General features: G+C 40.7%; 1 long non-coding RNA gene across 1 annotated transcript; it reads left to right on the top strand.

The window, feature by feature from the left end:
• Window positions 1-5: 5 nt before the first annotated feature.
• Window positions 6-17,072, top strand: LOC102901265. The gene is made up of 3 exons (XR_006597111.1): window positions 6-143; window positions 4,731-4,872; window positions 16,798-17,072. It is a non-coding gene; the product is annotated as an uncharacterized LOC102901265 (long non-coding RNA).
• The last annotated feature ends 280 nt before the right edge of the window (window positions 17,073-17,352 follow it).

Raw genomic sequence — 17,352 nt, 5'->3', positions numbered from 1 at the left:
CCCCGCCCCGCCCCGCTCGCTCCGCCCCCGCTCGCTTCTGCCCGCAGCAACCGGTTCCCACGAGCCCTGGGGCGGTTTTGAGACTGGAGGCGGGAGTGGGTTGGACGCGCGTCCCGGCTCCTGAGACCCAGCTGGAGTTTCAGGTAACTCGGAGGAGCGTCCCTTGTGTCCCCAGCGCGGCGCTGGGCTTCCCTAGGCCCAGACTTCCTACCCCGGGAGAAACGCCCCGCGAGGTTTGGGACATCCCCGGCCCCGGGAGAACCCCGAGCAGTGCCACCTGTGGGTGACTGGGGACTCTGTCGGAACTAGGAACCGCACCTCCCCTTCCGCTAAGCGGTGGCGGGCCAGGTGGATGGCACAGTGCAGTAGAGCGAAGCAAGAGTTTTATGAAAAGAGTAAGTCTTTTTCTGTCAAACCTGAGGCATCGGAGCACATCTGATACACTTACAAGGTCACGTGCATTGACTGTTAATGTATTAACACTTGCCTCACTCACTGAAAAGTAGAAAACAGCACCTATGTAAGACTTACGGTGTGCCAGGCTCTGTTTTGGTACTTTACATGTATTAACATTTCTATAAAGTATATGCTATATCAGAATACCCCATTTTACAAGTGAGGCACAGAGAAGTTACGTAACCAACCTCATGTCGCTCAGCATAGTAAGCCGAAAAGCTGGGATCTAAATCCAGATCGTCCTCCTCTGGAGTCTGCCCTCTAAACCACTGCCATCCTGACACCAGAATCTGAGTGTCCACCGTGTGCAGGGAACTGTTACAGGCCCGGGGAAAACAAGAGGAGGGCTCTGCCCTCAAAGGAGCTTGTATTCTAGTTTGGGGGGAGAAAAGACAAGAAGCAAGTTCAAAATGAAACCACTGCACATATGAGATGTGTTGACTATAGTCATACAGCAGGGTGGTGGCATTGAGAGTGAGGGGGAGAGGGAGGCTACTTTCCACCTGGTCGTCCTGGAGACTCCTCTGGGAAGGTGACAGTGGAGCTGGGCACTGAACAAGGGGACAGGCAGACAACCCTGAAGATGAAGCGAAGAGAAGGCAAGTACATTAATAGTTACAAGCTTATCTGGGACTCTCCTTCAAGCATTCAATAAACCCTAAGAAGTCTGACAAGATTTCATTTTACAGGGGGAAAAAAAATACAAAAAAACCTAAAGGTTGGGAAGTTTAATAACTCGGCTAAGTCATTAGTTAGGAAAGGGGAGGGATGGGAAGAGAGCACAAGGCCTTCTGGTTCCAAATCCTCCCTCCCCCTTGTGGGGGCCTTGAGCATAATGACCTGCACTCAGAATGAATCTAGTAAAATTTCTCTTTTGTGATCCACTGTTTCGTCCCAGCCCCCACCTCTCCTGCCTCTTACCCATTCAGAAACTACTGTTGACTAGTCAACATAAGTTCCTCCAGAGCAGGTGTTCTTTGAGGGAGCAGACGTAAGGAACCTTCTGAAATTGTATGCAAAACAAAACAGAACAAAAAAATTGTGTGTGTGTGTGTGTGTGTGTGTGTGGAAAGAGAGTTATAATTATTTGTTATAGTAATAAGGTTGGTTTTCTCCAATAAAAACTCATACACACACACACACACTTAACACTTCCATCAAATGGACTGACGCCCAAAGGTAGGAGAGCCACTGTCTTAAGGGGTTAACTGATGTCGTGGTGACCAAACAAACTGATTTCCAAATCACTTTGCCTGTGCTCGCCAGGTGACTCTGGTGGCTCCTATTTCTGACTTAATGGAAATGAGATTTTCAAAGTTGATGAAGTCTGACTGAAAGGGCAACAAACCCAGACCCTTCTTACCCCTTCATAAAGTTTAAAAAGAAAAAAGACAGTAAAATGTCTATATTACCCGTCTTAATTCTCAAAACCAGGGAGAACTGATCTGTGAACAGAATATCCCAGTAACAGAATTCATTATCAGTGATAGTTGGGGTAGTTTCCATAATGTTTTGCTGTTGCCTAAAAAAAGACACGCATTACGTTCTCAATTTAGGTAGGTGGCTGCCACAGGTATATCATACCCCAAGCATGTAGTATAGAGTACTGGCAGTTGTTTTCAGTGGAGTGTTGATAAAAAGAAACAGAGATAAAGACAGCAAGAGTGGCTTTTATAGAACTTTAGCTATACTGATGAAAAGGTGTAAAACTGAACTCAGGATGTGGTGGGCTAAAAAAAAAAAAAAAGTTTAATCTCTATTATTTCTTATGTGAAAAGTTCAGTAGTTTTAATAGAAAACAGAAAACAAAGTTGAAGCCTATATAACTCAGACTTCCTCCTTCTGTTTCCAAACAGAAGATTCCAACCGCATCATTACTGTCTTCTTTATTTTAAAATAATGCTGAGGTACAAAAAAAAAACAAAGGCATTTATGTAGACTTCTTACAGACAAGGACTTCCTTCTTACAAGATATCCCCATGACTTCTATAAAATTTGTATGTTTGGATGACCAGTATCAGGTTGACATAATTTTAGTTCCTTGAGAGAAGAAAATACCTCTTTTTAACTTGCACAAAGATTCCACATTGTGCATTAAAAGACACTGAATTGGAAGGTTTATAAATAAAATGTTTGTATTTGGAGCTCATCACACTTTTTTTTAAGTCTCTGGCTTTCTTTTATAACTTTCTTCCTACCCACAAGGGACCTGACCCACCCTACATGAATAACACATGTTTGTTGAATGAATGAATGATGAAAACAATGATGATAATACTATAGACCTTATCAGTTCTTTATCAGGAGTCTGTTCCTACATGAAAATGACTTCACTGTGGTAATATGATATGTCTGCTTCTCTTTCCATCATGTACTGAAAGTAGTTGCTTCTTTGGAACGACGTAGAAGGAAAGAGTTTTGTGGGGGTTTTGTTTGTATTTTGTATTTAAGTATGCTCCACACCCAACGTGGAGCTTGAACTCACAACCCTCAGATCAAGAGTTGCACGCTCTAGCTACTGAGCCATTGAGGCATCTCCTGTAAGAAGGAGTTTTAAGTTTATTTATTAATGGGGGGGGGAGGGGTGTAGGGGCAGAGAGAGAGAGAGAGAGAGAGAGAGAGAGAGAGAGAGAGAGAGAATCCCAAGCAGGCTCCATGCTGTCAATGCAGAGCCCAACATGGGGCTCCATCTGCCGAACCACGAGATCATGACCTGAGCTGAAATCAAGAGTTGAACACTTAACCAACTGAGCCACTCAGGTGCCCCATGGAGTTTTAAATGTTGGACACAAAATCAAGAATTATACTCCTAGGAACAGTTGCTAAATGAACCATTCAAAAGAAAGAAAAAGCATTATATACAAAGCATGATTTTGAGATCGTAACTAAAAATAATACAATAACTAAATGCCCAATAACAAGGAAATGTTTAAGCCAAAACTACCTACAGTATGGAATGTCAGGCTGTCACTAAAAATAGTATCTAGGTTAGGGGCACCTGGGTGGCTCACTCTGTTAAGTGTCCAACTCTTGGTTTCGGCTCAGGTCATGATCTCATGGCTTCGTGGGACCAAGCCCCGCATCGGATTCTGTGCTGGTAGTGCAAAGCCTGCTTGGGATTCTCTCTCTCCCTCTCTCTCTTCCCCTCCCTCACTTGTACTGCCTCTTTCTCTCTCAAAATAAATAAATGGATAAAAAATTTTTTAAAAAGTATCTAAGTTAATAATATAGGAATGTAGAGGAAAACTTATGAACATTAAATGAAAAAAGTAGAATACAGTGCTTTATGTATCCTATGATTGTTTTATGTTTTATTATTGCAATTAAATAAAAATTATGTGCATAGAAAATTGTTGGGTTGAAAATAAGAAAAGTGACTAATAGTTTTCGAGGGGTTCCTGTGTGCCAGGCTCTGTTTTCAGTACATTAGATTAATTCATCTAATTTTCACAACAGCTGTGTGAGGTAGGTACAGTTGTTATTTCTGCTTTACGGATGAGGAGACTGAAGCAGAGAAGATCTAAGGAATTTGCCCAAAGTCACACAGCTAGTGAGTGGCAAAGCTAGGATGTGAATATAAGGCAGTAGGACTCTGGATTTTGCACACTTGAACCATGCAAGTGTGCCAGAGAAAATAAAGGTTTAATCATGGATCATGGGTTTAAAAACAAAAAACAATTCCTTGTATAATGTTTTTATGTTGATTTAATAGTAAGCAAAAACTTTTTAAATTGCAGAGTCAGAAAAGAAGGCACAGATGTAAAACCAGTTTACATTCAGAAGAAACAGAATCAAAGATAAAGATGAGAAACATATGGAGTGAAACCCTCAGGGTTTGACCAGTTTGTGTTTTGGATTAGGATCTAAATAGTGTTTCAAATGGGTACAGTATAGGAGCACCTGGGTGGCTCAGTCGGTTAAGCCTCCAACTTCAGTTCACAGTTCGTGAGTTTGAGCCCCGCGTCGGGCTCTGTGCTGACACCTCAGAGCCTGGGGCCTGCTTCAGATTCTGTGTCTCCCTCTCTCTCTGCCCCTCCCCTGCTCATTCTGTCTCTCTCTCTCTCTCTCTCTCTCTCTCTCTCAAAAATAAACAAAATAAATAAACATTTTTAAAATTTTTTAATTAAAAAATGGGTACAGTGTATCCACGACTTGATAGTTCATGAGAATTGAGATAAAATGAGCTATGTCATATCAAATGTTATATTATTATAAGTATGAATAAAAGGTATACTATGCCCTGATGTCTTGCACTTGCTGTTTCTTCTGCCTAGAATGCTCTCTACCTAGCTGCCTCCTCAACAGTGACAATCGGGAAAATGTGACCATCACTGTGTTAGCAGAAAGCCGAGAAACCATTGGTGAACCGTCCTGACAAGCTCCCTGTTATGGTGGAGCTTACATTCTGGTGAAAAGGTCAGTCCTTTAAAATTTTAGTTTTAAAATTTTAACTGCAAATTAACAGCATCCCCTCTTGGTAGGTGAATAACGACCCCCAGAGATGTCCACATCTTAAATCCCCAGAACCCAGCAATCTGTTAACCTATATGATAAAAGGAACATTGTAGATGTGAGTAAGTGAAGGATCTTAAAATAGGTAGATTATTGTGGACTATCCAGATGAGCCCAGTGTAGGACTCACAAGAGTCCTACAAGAGGGAAGCAGGAGCTTCAGAGTCAGAAAAGGGGACGTGATGAGAGAAACAGAGGACAGAGAGCAAGGGAGAGGTTGGAAGATGCTACACGGCTTGCTTTGAAGACGAAGGGACTGCAAGCCAAGGAATGCAGGCAGCTTGGAGAAGCTGACAAAGGCAAGGAAACAGATTCTGCCCTAGAGCCTCCAGAGGGAACCGGCCCTGCTGACAACTTGATGTTAGCCCAGTGAAACTGCTTTCGGACTGCTGACCTCTAGAGCTGTACGAGAACACATGTGTGTTGTTGTAAAGCGGTAAGTTTGTGATAATATGTTCCAGCAGCAGTAGGAAACTAATAGAGCCCTTAGTAGGAGTTTACTTTTCCCTTGTCTATAAAAAGTCAGTGTCACACTGGCATGATGTCCATAGTGTCAGGGCCCCAGCTCCTTCTGTCTTTTCATGTAGGTGAAACAACCTGGGCAGAAATAGGAATATCTCCAGAGACTCCTGATTTGGGCATCAGGCCATGTTATCACCCACGTCAGTGTTTCTCAAACTGGAGTAAAGTAGAAAGCCCTTATAAACAAAACATTTTTTTTTAACTTTATTTAAGTCCAAGTTAGTTGGGGCACCTGGGTGGCTCAGTCAGTTAAGCGTCTGACTTGGGCTCGGGTCATGATCTCACAGTTCGTGAGTTCAAGCCCCCACATCAGACTCTGTGCAGACAGCTCAGAGCCTGCAGCCTGCTTTGGATTCTGTGTCTCCCTCTCTGTCTGCCCCCTCCACCATTCGCGCTCTGTCTCTCAAAAATGAATAAACGTTAATAAATAAATAAATCTAAGTTAGTTAACATATAGGGTAATAATGGTTTCGTGAGTAGAATTTAGTGACTCATCACTTACATATAACATCCAGTGCTCATCACAACAAGTGCCCTCCTTAGTACCCATCACCCATTTTGCCCATTCCCCACCCACCTCCCCTCCAAAAACCCTCAGTTTGTTCTCTGCATTCAAAAGTCTCTTATGGTTGCCTCCCTCTCTGTTTTTTTATCTTATTTTTCCTTCCCTTCCCCTATGTACATCTGTTTTGTTTCTTAAATTCCACATATGAGTGAAATTATGTCGTATTTATCTTTCTCTGACTGACTTATTTCACTTAGCATAATATACTCTAGTTCCATCCATGTTGTTGCAAATGGCAAGATTTCATTCTTTTTCATCTCTGAGTAATATTTCATTGTATATATATATACCACATCTTCTTTATCTATTTATCAGTTGGTGGACATTTGGGCTCTGTCCATAATTTGCCTATTGTTGATAGTGCTGCTATAAACATTGGGGTGCCTGGGCCACTTCGAATCAGCATTTTTGCATCCTTGGATAAATACCTAGTAGTGCAATTGCTGGGTTGTAGGGTCCTCTATTTTTAATTTTTTGAGGAATCTCCATACTGTTTTCCAGAGTGACTGCACCAGTTTGCATTCCCACCAGCAGTTCAAAAGTGTTCCCCTTTCTGCATATCCTTGCCGACATTGTTTCCTGATCTGTTAATTTTAGCCATTCTGACTGGTGTGAGGTGACATCTCATTTTGGTTTTGATTTGTATTTCCCTGATGATGAGTGATGTGGAGCATCTGTTCATGTTGAGAGTCTTTAATGTTAGCCATCTGGATGTCTTCTATGGAAAAGCATCTGTTGGGGCACCTGGGTGGCTCAGTTGGTTAAAGCTCAGGTCATGATCTCACAGTTTGTGGGTTTGAGCCCCATGTCAGGCTCTGTGCTGACAGCTCAGAGCCTGGAGCCTGCTTCCGATTCTGTGTCTCCCTCTCTGCCCCTCCCCCATTCATGCTCTGTCTCTCTGTGTCTCAAAAATAAATAAAAACATTAAAAAAAAAAAAAAAGAAACATGTCTGTTCATGTCTTTGCCCGCTTTGTCACTATAAACAAAACATTTTCATCCTAATTTACTTAACTATATGTAAATATAAAACTTGTTATACATTATTCATGTATATAGTATTTTATACATATTTAAAACCAAAATGGATTTACACAATAAATTCAAACAAGAATACAAAACCAATTATTGAGACCACACATATCCCCACACTGTAGTGTCACTGGAAGTCACGTGGGGAGAAGTAACAGGAAATTCCTATCCCTCTCAGCCAGGGAGGTGTCACTGAAAACCAGGAGAGAAGTGGAACTTCCAACCCCACCTAGCAGTAATGGGAAGCACCTCCCTTGACTGTCAATGGAGGAAGAGTGGGAAACCCAAACTTCTAACTCCAACTGGTAGCTGGTAGAGACAGTGCCCCTCCACCTTCCTCTGCCAAAGTAGTGTCAGAAGAAGCCAGATAAAACAAAGGCTTAAATACAATCCAGAATCTCATAACATAATTCCCCAAATGTCCTGGTTTCAATTGAAATAACTTACTATATCAAGAAACAAGATCTCAAACTGAATTTTAAAAAAAGGTAATTAATAGACACCAAACCAAGATTACAGAGAGGTTAGAATTTTGTGAAAAAGATTTTAAAGCAACCATCATAAAACTGATTCAATGAGCAGTTACACACACACTTGAAACAAATATTTTTTTATATAGAAAATCTCAGCAAAGAAGTAGAAGACCTAAAAATTCACCAAATGGAAATTTTAGAACTGAAAATACAAAACCTAAAGTTTTAAAACTCCATGGATAGACTTCAGCAGGATGCATGAAATATAGGAATTCAGTGAACTGGAGAGAGCAATAGAAGTTACTCAGTCTGAACAAACAAAAACAAAACAAAGCAAATCCATGAACAATCCTCTGGGACCATAACAAAAGATCTTCCACTTGTGTCTTCAGAGTATTAGTAGAGGAGAAAGAGAGCAGGGCTGAAAAAACACTGAAAAAATAATAGCTGAAAACTTTCCATATTTTACAAAATCTGTAAACCTACAGATCGAGAAGTTAAGCAAACTTCACACAGGATAAAGGCAAAGAAATCCATGCTAAGACACATCATAGTCAAACTTCTTAAAACTAAAGACAAGGGGCGCCTGGGTGGCTCAGTCGGTTAAGCGTCCGACTTCGGCTCAGGTCATGATCTCAGGGTTTGTGAGTTCAAGCCCCGCGTCAGGCTCTGTGCTGATGGCTCAGAGCCTGGAGCTTGTTTCAGATTCTGTGTCTCCCTCTCTCCCTGACCCTCCCCCGTTCATGCTGTCTCTCTCTGTCTCAAAAATAAATAAACATTAAAAAAAATTTTTTGAAAAAAAAAAAAAACTAAAGACAAAAAAAAAATCTTAAAACCAGTGAGTCATAACATCTTACCTATGGAAGGAAAACAATTTGAATGGCAGCTGATTTCTTAACAGAAACTGTGCAGAAGGAAGTAGCACAACAGTTTTCAGTGTTAAAGTAAAATAATGGCCAGCCAGCCTACAATCCTATACCCACCAAAAATATCCTTCAAAAATGAAGGAGAGGGGTGCCTGGCTGGCTCAGTTGGAAGAGCATACAACTCTTGATCTCAGGGTTGTGAGATCGAAACCCATGTTGGGTGTAGAGATTACTAAAAAATAAATAAACAAACTTTAAAAAAAGTGAATCAAGTCGTTCTCAGATAGTGGAAAATTAAGATAACTTGTCATCAGCCAACTCACCCTAAAAGAATGGCTAATGGAAGTTCTCCAAACAAAAAGGAATCAGAAAAAGAAGACATCTTGGAATATCAGTGATGAAGAGAGAACACAGTAAGTAAAAATATTGGTAAAGACAATAGATTTTCCCTCTCCTCTTCCTTTTTCTAAATTACAATGGATAGTTGAAGCAAAAATTGTAACATTGTCCAAATGGTTCTAAAAGTATATGAAAGAAATATTTAGGACAATTTAAAATTTTTTTTCAACGTTTTTTATTTATTTTTTGGGACAGAGAGAGACAGAGCATGAACGGGGGAGGGGCAGAGAGAGAGGGAGACACAGAATCGGAAACAGGCTCCAGGCTCCGAGCCATCAGCCCAGAGCCTGACGTGGGGCTCGAACTCACGGACCGTGAGATCGTGACCTGGCTGAAGTCGGACGCTTAACCGACTGCGCCACCCAGGCGCCCCTAGGACAATTTTAAATAAAAGAGGGTAAATGTACGTAAAGGGAGCTAAAGTTTATTTTTTTTATGTTTATTTATTTTGAGAGAGAATGCGTGTGAGAGAGGGGGTAGGGAAGAGAGAGAGGGAGAGAGAATCCCAAGCAGGCTCTGCACTGTCAGCATGGAGCCTGGTATGGGGCTCGAACTCACAAACTGAGATCATGACCTGAGCCAAAATAAAGAATCAGATGCTTAACCAATTGAACAGCGTCCCAGGGAAATAAAGTTTCTATATTTTCTTCAAACTGATAACATAATGATACCAGTAGAAGCTGGTATGTGTATATATATAAACATATGTGTGTGTATATACATACATGTACATATATATGTATATAATGTACATATACACATAATGTACATACACACATAATGTATATATAATGTATATATATATAATGTGTGTATATATATATATATATAATGTAAAACCTAGAGCACCCACTAAAAAAAAGCTATACAAAGAAATTTATACTCAAAATTACTATATTTTTTAAAATTTTTTATGATAGGTGGTTTTTTTTAAGTTTTATTTATTTAAGTAGTCTTTATACCCAACATGGGGCTCAAACTCAGAACCCTGAGATCAAGAGTTACACGCTCCTCCAACTGAGCCAGCTAGGTGCCCCTCAAAATTACTATATTTAAATTGGAATTGTAAAGACACCTCTTTCTCAACAATTGATAGAACAAGTAGACAGAAAACCAGCAAAGATATAGAAAAATTCCCAACAACACCATCAACCTACAGGATCTAATTGACACTTGGCAGGATTCTCCACCCTATAGTGGAATACACATCCTTTTCAAGTGTCCATGGAACATGTACCAAGGTAGATCATATCCTGGGCCATAAAACAAACCACAACAAATTCAAAATAATTAAATTCATACAGAATATGTTCTGAACACTATAAAATTAAACCAGAAATCAGTATCAGAAAGATACCAGGCAAATCTCCAAACAAACAGGAAACTAAACAATGCATTTGTGAATAATTCATGTATCAAAGAGGAAATCGTAAGAGAAAACAAAAAATGATCTAAGTGGAATAAAAATAAACAACATGTCAAAATTTGTGGAACAACATTTCAGAATTTGTGGGACACAGCTAAACAGTGCAGACAGAAATTTATAGCAGTAAATGCATCCATTAGGAAATAGGAAAATTCTCAAATCAATAATCTAAGCTCCCATTTTAAGAACCTAGAAAAAGAAGAGCAATATAAATCCAAAGCAAACGGAAGCAAATAATAAAAACAAAAGTAGAAATCAATGCAATTGAAAACCAAAAACCAATGGAGAAAATCAATGAAAGAGCTGGTTCTTTAGAAAGATTATAAAATTGACAAACACCTAGGAAAACTCAAAGATAAATAGAAAAGATGGAAGTTACCAGTATCAGGAATGAAACAGGGCAGAATCATTACACAGCATTCCAACATCAAAAAGATGGTACCCCACGCCAGGCACCATGCTGTGTGGAGCCTGCTTGGGATTCTCTCTCTCTCTCTCTCTCTCTCTCTCTCGCTCTGTGTGTGTGTGTGTGTGTGTGTGTGTGTCTCCCTCTCCTTCTCCTTCTGCCCCTCTCCCCTGTCTCTCTCTCTCAACACAAAATTTTCAAAAAAATTAAAAATTAAAAAATGATGATAAATGAACATTACAAACAAATCTATACGTATAATTTTTAGTTGAAAAATAATTGAATATTCATTGCAGGTACACAACAGAATGACTCGGTATTTGTATATATGGTAAAATTATCACCACAAAAAGTCTAATTAACATTCATCACCATTACATAATTACAAATTTTTTTTTCAACGCACATAAATTTGACAATTTATTTGAAATAGACTAATCCTTAAAAAGTACAAATGACTACAACTTACCCAGTATGAAATAAGTGGGAAAACCTGTAACTGTTAAGGACTGAAGACGTAATTTTAAAATTTTTTTTAAATGTTTATTTATTTTTGAGACAGAGAGAGACAGAGCATGAACGGGGGAGGGTCAGAGAGAGGGAGACACAGAATCTGAAACAGGCTCCAGGCTCTGAGCTGTCAGCACAGAGCCCGACGCAGGGCTCAAACTCATGGACCACGAGATCGTGACCTGGGCCGACGTCGGCCGCTTAACCAACTGAGCCACCCAGGCGCCCCTGAAGATGTAATTTTAGAACTCCCTAAACACCTGGGTGCCTCAGTCATTTAAACATCTGACTTTGGCTGAGGTCATGATCTCAGGTTCCTGAGCACCAGCCCACTTTGGGTGAGCCCCACTTTTCTCCCCCCCCCCCCCCCCCTCAGGGAATTCTCTCTCTCTCTCCCTTTCTCTCTTCACCCTCACTTACTGTGCCCTCTCTCTCTCTCTCCCTCTCTCTCTCTCTCTCTCTCAAAAATAAGTTAATTAATTAATTAAAAATAAAACTCCCCCAAATGAAATCTTCAGACCAAATGGTTTTGCTGGAAAATTCTAACAAATGTTTAAAGAATTAACATTTAATTCTTCACAATGTCCACCAGAAAACAGAAGAAGAAAGGACCCTTCCCAATTCATTTTATAAAGCTAGTATTACCCTAATGCCAAAACCAGAGAACAACAGTCCCAGAAAGGAAAACTGCAGACCAATATTCTTCATGAATATAGACATAAAACTTTTTTTAAAAAATTTTTAAATTTATTTTGAGAATGAGAGAGACACAGGGAGAGAGGGAGAGAGAGGGAGAGAGAATCCCAAGCAGGCTCTACACTGCAGCACAGAGCCCATCATGGGGCTTGAACCCACGAACCATGAGACCATGACCTGAGCCAAAACCAAGAGTTGATGCTCAACCAACTGAGCCACCAGGTGCCCCTGACATTAAAATTTTTAGCAAAATAATATTAAATAGAACTCAGGGGCGCCTGGGTGGCGCAGTCGGTTAAGCGTCCGACTTCAGCCAGGTCACGATCTCGCGGTCCGGGAGTTCGAGCCCCGCGTCAGGCTCTGGGCTGACGGCTCAGAGCCTGGAGCCTGTTTCCGATTCTGTGTTTCCCTCTCTCTCTGCCCCTCCCCCATTCATGCTCTGTCTCTCTCTGTCCCAAAAATAAATAAACGTTGGGAAAAAAAAAAAAAAAAGAACTCACTTAAAAAGAATTATACACTATGACCAAGTGGGGTTTGTTCCAGAACTGTAAGACTGCTTCAGTATTTGAAAAACAAGGGCAAAAATTTTGTACTGTGCAAAACATTTTAAAGTTAAAAAGTTGAACATATAATTAAGATATGAGACAGCAGTTCCACTCCTAGGTGTATACCCCCAAAGAATTGAGAACAAGTACTCAAATACATGTCTACAAATGCTCATTGCAGTATTATTCAAGTAGCCAAAAAATGAACACCACCAAAATGTCCATCAGCTGATAAACAGATTAACAAAATATCATATATATATAAATATATATATATATTTATATATATACACACAGTGGATTATTATTCTACCATTAAAAGAAATGAAGTACTGATATACACTACAACATGGATGAACCTTGAAAACGTGATGCTAAGTGAAAGAAGCCAGGCACAGAAGGCCACATGCTGTACTCATTTCATTTATATGAAATGTCCAGCATAGGGAAACCCATAGAGACAGAAAAGAGATTAGTGCTTGCCAGGGGATAGAGGGAGGAAGGGAATTTAGCGCTAACTGCTAATAGGAATGGGGTTTCTTTTCGGGGTGATGGAAATGTTGGGGAATTAGATGGTCGTAATGGTTATACAACAATAGTGTATACAATTTTAAAGAACCCTGAGGTCTACAGTTTAAAATGGTGAATTTTCTTTTCTTTTATTTTTTTTTTAACGTTTATTTATTTTTGAGACAGGGAGAGACAGCATGAACAGGGGAGGGTCAGAGAGAGAGGGAGACACAGAATCTGAAACAGGCTCCAGGCTCTGAGCGGTCAGCACAGAATCCGACGCAGGGCTCGAACTCACGGACAGCGAGATCATGACCTGAGCCGAAGTCGGATGCTCAACCGGCTGAGCCACCCAGGCGCCCCTAAAATGGTGAATTTTAAGTTATGTGAATTATGTCTCAATTAAATAAAACTTCTGCCTTGTGAAAGTCCCTGTTAAGAGGATAAAAAGACAGGCTGCAGACTGAGAGAAATTATGTACAAACTATGTATCTGATAAAGACTAGTATCTAGTCTATATCAGTATCTAGTCTAGACTAGTATCTAGGCTATATAAAGAGCTCTCAAAACTCAACAGCACAACAAAATAAACAGTCCAATTAGAAAAATGGAGGGGCACCTGGGTGGCACAGTGGGTTCAGCGTCCAACTTCTACTCAGGTCATGATGTCATGGCTCATGAGTTTAAGCCCTGCATCAAGCTCTATGCTAACAGCTCAGAGTCTGGAGCCTGCTTCAGATTCTGTGTCTCCATTTCTCCGATCCCCTCCCCTGTTCGTACTCTGTCTCTCCTTAAAAAAGAAAAAATGGGGGGCGCCTGGGTGGCGCAGTCGGTTAAGCGTCCGACTTCAGCCAGGTCACGATCTCGCGGTCCGTGAGTTCGAGCCCCGCGTCGGGCTCTGGGCTGATGGCTCAGAGCCTGGAGCCTGTTTCCGATTCTGTGTCTCCCTCTCTCTCTGCCCCTCCCCCGTTCATGCTCTGTCTCTCTCTGTCCCAAAAATAAATAAACGTTGAAAAAAAATTTTTTTTTAAATTAAAAAAAAGAAAAAAAAAGAGAAAATGGGCAAAAGACATGAAGAGATATTTCACTGAACAGCATATACAGATAGCAAATAAACACATGAAAAGATCTTCAACATGATTCAATGCTTGGTAAATGCAAATAAAAATTACAATGAGATGTCACTAAACAACTATCAGAATGGCTGAAATAAAACATAATGACAACATCAAATGCAAGTAACGATGGAGAGAAATTTGATCACTCATACACTGTGATTGGGAATGTAAAATGTTAGAGCTATTCAGGAAAATGGTCTGGCAGCTCCTTTGAAAATCAAACCTTCAACTATCCTATGACCCAACAATTGTTCTTAGGCGTTTGTCCTAGAGAAATGAGAACTTAAGTTCACACGAAAACCTATACTCAAAGTTTATAGTAGCTTTCTTTATAATAGTCAAAACCTGGGAAAACCCTATGTCCTTCAGCGGGTAAAAATAGTTAAACTGTAGTTCATCATACTAACAGCAACAAAAAGAAACCAATGATACACTCAACTGATACACCCAACAATCTGGATAAATCTCCAGAAAATTATGCTGAGTGAAAAGAGCCAATAAAAATGATTACATAGTATATAATTCCATTTTTTTATTTTTATTTTTATTTTTTTTAATTTTTTTTTCAACGTTTATTTATTTTTGGGACAGAGAGAGACAGAGCACGAACGGGGGAGGGGCAGAGAGAGAGGGAGACACAGAATCAGAAACAGGCTCCAGGCTCTGAGCTATCATCAGCCCAGAGCCCGACGCGGGGCTCGAACTCCCGGACCGCGAGATCGTGACCTGGCTGAAGTCGGACGCTTAACCGACTGCGCCACCCAGGCGCCCCTATAATTCCATTTATATAACATTCTAGAAGTAACAAAATTGTAGAAATGGAGAGCAGATTAGTGGTTACTAGGTATTAATAAGGGAGATGGGCAGAACACCATAGATATGGCTATAAAGGGACAATACTAGGGATCCTCATGGAAATGGAAATACTGTATTGATTGTATCAACATCAGAATCCTGCTTGTGATATTTTACTATACAGTTTTGCAAGATGTTACCAATGGAGGAAACTGGGAAATATGAAATCTCTTTATAGTTTTGTCCCATAACTACATGTGAATCTATAATTAACTCAAAATTAAAAGTTGAATTAAAATCTTAATTAACAGCTGATAATGACAGTAGCCAACAATTATTGAGCATTTAATGCTAAGTATGGTTCTCAGCACTCTATCCATTTAATCCTGCCAACAACCCTGTGTTGTAAACATTACTGATCTCAAGAGAGAGGTAAACACTGACACGCTGACCACTGATGCCACCTCCTGCTGAAATCCCTAGGGAGCCGGACAAGGTGAAAACAGCTCCTGGCTAGATTTGCCAACACTATTGCCGAACAAACTTGGATAAACTCATCACAAGAGATAAATCAAAAGATGAGGGTTTGGAAAAGAGAAAGGGAGAAATTTATTTAGGGTGCCAGCAGCCAAGGGAGGTGGCAGATTCAAGCCTTAGCAACTGACCTCTCTGCCTGCAAGATGGACACCTAGAGTTTTATAGGGAGAAGTCGAAGGGGTACGTGCAAAAGAACACACAGAGACAGGTGATCATGGGTGGGAGGTGGTATGTGTTCAGCAGTGATCATGGACAGGGAAGGGGGTGTGGTCTTCTAAAGCATTCCGTTGGTGTCAGGACTTTTTTGGCCTGGAGGTTGGAAAGATCTAATCATTGCCAAACCTCTTCAATGCCTCAAGAAAGTGTGATGAGAATTTAGAACAATGGGTTTCAATTAGAGCGTGAATTAAGCAATCTTGTCTATTTCTGGTTTTGGTTCAATCTTTAGTCCCATTCAAGAGATGAAAAAACTGAGGGTTCAAGAATAGTTGAATAACTTGCCCAAAGTTACGTAACTGGTAGGACTGTGATTCACCTTCAGAGTCTATGATCTTAACCACCACGCTAATAATCAGGCAACTTGGCATATTCCGGCTTCTCAGCTTTCCTTGAAATCACATCCTCATTCCTACTCTGCAGCAGTTGCCTGAGGATCAGTAGCTGCTGCCCCCTTCAGGCAGAGCATTGTTGTGCATTTATCACAATGCCCCCTACTCTCTTTTCAATAGACTCCATTTTATTACTCTCAGCTCACTTCACCCATGGATGTTACCACCAGGTCCTGTAGACATTTAAGTTTTAGAGGCTGGCATACAGCATTATTCTGTGCCTGCAAAATGAAAAAGCCATGGAAAGAGGGAAAATATAGTAAAATTACATTGATTTAAACCTAACAAAGAAGAACCATTAGAATTAACATTACGTTTGAATTGTAGAATATTGTTTTCTTTTTTTTTTTTTAATGTTTATTTATTTTTGAAAGAAAGAGCGCGCGAGCAGGGCAGGTGCAGAGAAAGGATCCAAAGCAGGCTCTGTGCTGACAGCAGAGAGCCTGATGTGGGGCTCGAACTCAAAACTGTGAAATCGTGACCTGAGCCAAAGTTAGATGCTTAACCCACTGAGCCACCCAGGTACCCCTCAATTGTAGAATATTTTTAAAGTAACTATAACAAAGCAAATAGAGATAGGTACTGCTAATATTGCAGCATATTTATTGATTTTTTAAAAAATAAAATCTTTCTCTGGGCCAGTTCTGCTGAATTACTTAGTTCATCCCTCTTACAAACTACCTGCTGTCACTCTACTTTCCCTGCCTCACCCCACTGTAGTAGCTATCAGTGTCCCTCATATATCCCCTGACCTTTCCTCTAGAAGAACAAGGTCACTGTCAGTCACCTTCTGCCTAAGAGCTTTTTCTTGGCTCTTCTATAGGGAGCAGGCCAGAAATGCCAGGTCAGTTAACATCCCCAGGGAGCTGCCACCAGCCAGTGATGAATGAGAAGTGGAGGAAAAAATACCCCAGTTCCCCTGCCCTTGGATGGGACAACTCTGGGTCATGTTCGCCATGGATCCCAACAGGATTGAGGCCCAGTTACCCTCAGTGATAATCTGCTCACTAATAACTCTTTAATCATGCAAACTTTCATGCCTCTTTCTTTATGAGTGCTTTCTGGAATCCCCTCCCAAATAAACCATTGGCACTAAAATCTTTGTCTTCAGTCTGATGAATATCCACCCTATCCTACGACACCCATCCCAGGAAGGAAGGAAGGAAGGAAGGAAGGAAGGAAGGAAGGAAGGAAGGGAGGGAGGAAGGAAAGAAGGAAGATAGGAGGAAGGGAGGAAGGGAGGGGAGGGGGTGAGAAGGGAAAAGAAGGGAAAGGAAAAGGTCTTTAAAAACACAGAAAACACAGAATCACTTGGGAGAAAAGTGAAGATTGGCTGTGTTTCTGGCCGGTTGAAAGGGATTAACCTGGCTGGCTTTAG

This window comes from Felis catus, chromosome B1, assembly GCF_018350175.1.
Source record: "Felis catus isolate Fca126 chromosome B1, F.catus_Fca126_mat1.0, whole genome shotgun sequence".
In the NCBI taxonomy this organism is placed as follows: Eukaryota; Metazoa; Chordata; class Mammalia; order Carnivora; family Felidae; genus Felis; species Felis catus.
The sequence above is the reverse complement of the archived record's forward strand: the minus strand, read 5'-3'. Positions and strand labels throughout refer to the sequence as shown.